The sequence below is a fragment of the Phasianus colchicus genome, chromosome 4 (assembly GCF_987193195.1).
Source record: "Phasianus colchicus chromosome 4, bPhaCol1.hap1.1, whole genome shotgun sequence".
Taxonomy (NCBI): domain Eukaryota; kingdom Metazoa; phylum Chordata; class Aves; order Galliformes; family Phasianidae; genus Phasianus; species Phasianus colchicus.
Window position 1 is genome coordinate 68197085 of NC_143439.1, and position 6000 is coordinate 68203084.

The 6000-nt window shown below is 36.9% G+C and overlaps 1 long non-coding RNA gene across 2 annotated transcripts in view; it reads right to left on the reverse strand.

Moving 5' to 3' along the window:
• LOC149918324 (uncharacterized) overlaps positions 1-4786 on the reverse strand; it is an 89594-nt gene extending 84808 nt beyond the window's left edge. For both annotated transcript variants that reach the window (XR_016466545.1, XR_016466544.1), the window contains exons 1-2: positions 4660-4786; positions 3859-3936 (exon numbers count right to left, since the gene is read on the reverse strand). This is a non-coding gene — a long non-coding RNA (uncharacterized LOC149918324). The remainder of the gene's footprint in view (positions 1-3858; positions 3937-4659) is intronic.
• Positions 4787-6000: the final 1214 nt, after the last annotated feature.

Here is a 6000-nt window from a genome sequence, read left to right on the forward strand (position 1 = left end):
TCTTTTGCGTTTCCACAGTGATAAGTGATGTGTGGTTTAATAATGTAAAATCCAGCAGAAGTACCTCCTGATACAAGGAAGACAACTTCCCTAGTTATTTTGCTTTTGTTGCAATATACAGGCCTCCTCTCCATCTTGCCTTAAAATGTTAGTGGGTTTGATGCTACAAAGCATGAACATAATTGGAAAAGAATTGGAGTATTTGCAAACAATCTGCTAGAAAATATATTTTTAAAAAAGCTGAATATGAATATATTCAACTATATTTTGGCAAGCTTAAAAATGAAAACATAACAACCAATATTCCATATGAAATAAATTAATGAGGTTTCATACCTTTGTAGAGTACCAGGGCTCAGTAGATTTTAAGTGATGTAATGACTGCATGCTATTCATGTGCCTGGATAAGTATGTCAGACATTCCAGTGTGAAGAATTTACACTGGAAAATCAATTCATTATGTGTTTATATGTCATTGTGATAACTACAGCTTAATCAGGTCTTGATCTGTGCATGGCCATTTTAGTCAGCGGACAGACTCTTAAAAACAAGGGAAGACAAATAGATAATTTTACTGTGTCAGATTTTCTGAGGGATGTGGGTCAAAAGCAGGGCTCACAGCCTGTGTTATGTACTTGAAGATTTTTTATTAACTTTTCTTTAAAACATATAATTAAAGACTGAACTTTCACATCATTCAAGTAATATCTATCATGTGGCATCCAGATAAATCTTTTAACCATCTGACAAATAACTGACTGACTTGATAAATATATTATGTCATCTGAATAATAACCTTGGGAACTCCAGCCTCAGGAACCACCAGTTTCTGACCCTGCTCATGTGAAAAGGGTTTCCCTTTACCCATATATAAAACATTTCCTCACCCATTTAAGTGGAACAGTACACTTCTACATAGAATGCCATAAAATCATTGTGTCTTGGGTCACATCTGAACAACAACCCAATTTTTCCTTGGCTTTCCTTTCCCAGGTCACTGATAATTTGATTTGCCCATAGAGGTTGTGGTGCCCAGAGAGGTTGTTGGAGTTTCTTGTAGTCCTTCAAGAGCCAACAGGACGTGATCCTTGGCAACATGCTGCAGGCATCCCTACTTGAGTAGGGAGTTGGAGCAGATGACCTCCAGAGGTCCCTTCAAATGTCAGCTATTCCGTTATTTGGTCAAAACCACTGTCCTTATATTCACTGATCCCTTTCTTGAAGGTGTCAGTCTGTGCTTGCTTGTATCTAAAGCCCAGGAGAGCAGATAACATAGTTAGCCCTGTACCTGAAAGTGAGATAGTTTCTGGGCCTTCTGCAGCTCCAGCATCTGTATCAGTAAAACACAGTACTGTTCAGAGGTAGTTATTTTGCTGTTTATGAATTTCAGTGAATATATCTTCTAAATAAAGTACAAAAAATATTGCCTCCAAAAGCCAAGCCAAGCCAATCATGTTAAGAGGATGAATTTCAAGTGAAAAAAAAAAATTTCCACATCAAAGATTTCTCTTAATACAAAACTCTATTTAAAACTGATCTAAGTGGAGCAGGTTGTTTATAGTTCATTATGCAGCAAAGACTTTATAGGCAGCCTATCACGTAGAAGCTCTGGCTACAAGTATGTATATAATTGATACTGTGCTTGAAGAGGTACAAAAATGATAAGAGAATTTAATACATGTCATCTGCGGTCTCAAGTGTATTGTCCATGCTTAGTAGATGACATTTATTTTTCAGTTGACTTCCATAGTGAAATGCAGCTGTTGGTTTATGTCAAATCAATAAAGACTTAATTACAGTAAATGTAAAAGAATTATAAATAAATGTAGTACAGAGCAAGCGTTTGAGAAAAGTGCCTAAGCACTTAAAGTGCCTAAACTCTTAAAGTTGCCTTCTTTTGGGCTGTCTAAAACTAAACATAGAAACTCCTCTCAAATCATCTCAAACCCCAAGGAACCTTCTTTTCAAATTCCTCCTTATGATGAAAGCCCTTTTCTTGGTTACCCTTTCTCTGTAATCATCATTTTACATTCATACAAATAAATGAGCAGATTATGATCTGATTTAAACTGATGCCAGTTTGTTGACCTTCACAGACCTCTATCATGTTCTGCTGTCAAACATCCCAGAATAAGCCCAGACTATAGCAAATACAGTTCATGATGATGAAATTATGATGCCATTTGCTTGCTAACACTAGGAACACTGCAGGGCTTTTTTTGCCTTGTTTTTGATTGCAGACTTGTTCATGTTGTTAATACTTAACTGTTAAAAATAATAATAATTTAAAAAAAATTAAATGAGACATTATAGAGAATGTCATTTCTTTGGCCTTGAAATTAGATGTGAATGAGTCAGTGTCCCCTCACATTTGTCTTAGTAAACTGAGCACCACCAAAACACGACTAGAGCATCAGGTCCATTGGAATCCAAACTTCTTTAACTGTTACCATGTTTCTGGGAAGAAATTTCATCTGAACCAGAAGAGGTTTTCCCTTGCAAGTGACTGAATGAATAGCACCATGAAAGAACTGCTCTGAACAGGGGAAGTGGACAAGGCCACCTTGCCTTGGTGGATGACATATTACCCCTCGCCTTCTGACCCTATCTTATTTTAGTTTATATTAAGGGCATCCTATTCATAGACAACTCCACTGAGTGGTCTGAATTTCAGCGCAATTTTCAGTGTGAAACCTTTCCTGTACAAAGGGGAGATATGCCAGCTACACAGCTTGTAACTGTAATGTTTTGTAAGAATGGGAAAGAATAACTTCGAACAGTATCAACATGTTGATCACTTATATATATTAGAGAAAATAATGTGCTAACTGTTGTTATTGTGGAACAGAATTAACCTTCCGAAATGGATTCCTGTTCCCTTCCAGTTACCTAACTTCATGTGTTTGACAACACACTCTGCCTCTGCTTTTCAGAATGAGTCTGATATCCTAAGCACTTTCCATATCTAATATTCACATATTCATGCAGAATTCTTTGATCAGATCCAGATCATGTGTTGAAATGCTGTTCATCTCTCTTATATGTGCCATGCAAATGGCTGATCTTGAAAAGGACTTCTGGAGGTGGTCTAGTTTAAGCACTCCTTCTAAAACCAGGGACAGCTAGACCTCTTTGCTCAAGACTATAAGCAGTTATATTTTGAGTATCATCAGCATTCATGGACACCCCTTGGAAGTAATTGAGTGACCATTACTGAAAGTATTTAAAAGACAGGTAGATGTGATGCTTACAGACGTGTTTTAGTGGTAGACTTGGCAGTATTGTTAATGATTGGACTTGATCTTACAGTTCTTCTCCAACCTAAACGATTCTAGGATTCTATGATTCTAGCGATGGCAATACTACAGCTTCACTAAGCAATCCTTCTGGCATTTGATGACCCTCTATGATGGATGCACTCAACTCCTTGACCAAACCAGCTGTAATTTAGTTCAGGCTCTGAAGGAAGTAAAGACCTATACTCTGACCATGCCATGAACTCCTTTAATTCCAAACAATTATTTGAAACTCTCATCAGATTCACTCATACAATATGCTTTTATATTCTTAAGTGTGGAGACAAGAACTTTGATCATGCAATTAACACTTGAGAAGTGGGATGCTCTTCCAAGACTAATTTATCAAGGAACAAAAGAAGTTGTGCAACGAGTCGTAGGCTTAACTTTTCCTTTCTATATAGTCTTACTACAAGCCATCCAGAGCAGGTACCCTAGCACTGTTTTATTGTCAAGGGGAGGTACAGGAGGTAATTTGGTCAGCCAATGTCAGTCATACTGAATAAGGGCTTGAGTTTACAGCTCTAGTTGCTGTGAAGTTTGCAAATACGAGAAAAATTACCTTAGGGTACAGAATGTCTCTAAGTGGAAGGATCATGTTGGATTCAGTCTCCCCACTGATCACACATGTCCATAGGCTCTGCAATGTCAACAAAAAACAGGAGTCATTCAAAGGACAGGACTCAGACATTCTATGTGGGCTTCCAGATAAAGGAACTATGGCTCTACAGTTGGTTACTATTGTTTCTTGTATATACCTTATAACGTCTGTAGTCATTAATAAGAAATTATCTGTTAAATGTATGTAAATGTATGCACTCTGTTACTGGAAATAATTCCAGATTTCCTATGCAGAAGAAATGAAAAAAATGACCACAGGAACATTCAATTATGATTCATTTACACTAATAGTGTTCTTTTTTTTTATCAGAAACATTTACTTATGACTGAAAATATCATCACATATCTGGATTTCAGATGCAAGGCAATCCATAAGAAAAAGCGAAAATAGGTGTAAGATCTCAAGCAGAGATACAACTCTTGGAAAATATAGTCATTTGCTCTTGTCATTTCCTTTGATATGGAAGATGTTATTGTTTCTCCTCACTGAAGTTCAGGTAGATCACACTACCACAAATGATGCACACAAATGCTAAAAGCATTGATTTTTGTGAGATAATGCATATAGATCCATTAAAGAACATATTTCATTTATGACAACATAGAAGGCTTAAAAGCTAAAAATTAAAAGGAACTCCCTCATGTTATATTTCTTAAAGTCAGTTCCTTGCAAGTTTCAATCTCCTTAACATTCACTTCTAGTAGCTATTTTTGCTTTAAATATGCACATTTAAATTCTTACCTGTGATCTTTCACATGAGCACCCTGATCCCTCCTGCCCTCCATGGAAAACAAAACATATTCCTTCTCTGGTTACTTGGCAACGTGATGGAGCAGCTTTAGGGACCAGATCCTGCACTTACTCTCCCACAGATTTCAATAGAAAAAAAAAAAGGAAGAAGAAGGTTAACACTCTCATAAAGAAGAAAAGCTTGGGGAGCAGAGACAGAGATTATGAGGTTTAAAACTGACAGAGAATCAACAGGAGGAATTGTACAGCTACATATCTAAAAGCATTTAGATCTTGCAGGTTTGAAGAGGAGGTACCATTCCTATATTTCTCCTATCAGCTCTCATTTTAAGTGAGAGCTGCAACTCCTGAGCAGGCTGTTTTCTTTTTTGGTATGTTGGATTTCTTTTAATATGTTTAGCTTTTATTCTTCTGACAAGTAGATAGTAAAATAACGATCCATTAACAGACAGGAGAAACAGTAAGTTGTAACTGGTGGCTGGAGCCTAGCACAAGGGGTTTAATTCCCCAGTTCTGTCAGAAACATGTGCATTTTTGAACAAGACCACTGAAATTGCTTCATCAGTTAAAATTTACTTTTAAAATGATGATTAGTTCAAAGTGACTTAGGAATCACACATACAAAATGGTTTGGATGTTTGAAATGTGCAATTACACCTTATTGGTAGCCAGCACAGATTCCAAATCCCTGAAGGATGCACTGCCTAAGAATGCACCCTATAAGTGGAAAGACATACAAAACACTGGAACAAATTACCCAGAGAAACTGTGGATGCCCCATTCCTGGAAGTGTTCAAGGCTAGTTTGGATGAGGCCATAGGCAGTCTGATCAGGTGGGGGGCAGCCAGCCCACAGCAGGAGTTAACACTTGATGATATTTAAGGTCCTTCCAATCTAAGACATTCTATGATTCTATAATTCTAATACAAATGTTAAACATAAACAACCTTGTAAAAAAGTCTCACTCCTGCTCTTAGGCACCAATCAGGATTTAAGGGAGATATCTCACTCCAGCAAAGCCAGAAATGCCCTTCAATGATAGGTTCACAACTACCTGGTTTGTATTGTTCAATAGTTTTCAGCAGAGCTGTGATATTGAAGGTGACATCACTATCTAATTTTATGGATCAGAATACTCCTCCAGAATGTTGGATGTAGTCTCAGGTAATTTCCAGAAAAGTACTATATATATAGAACTGGAAGCCACACTAATGAGTGAAGAACTTACGCTTTTGCTTTCTAGGTTCAAGTGAGGTTGAAATCATATAATTATTTTTTTGTTTTTGGATTCAATAGACCAATGTTTATTTTATGTTTAAGGGAGGAAGAATA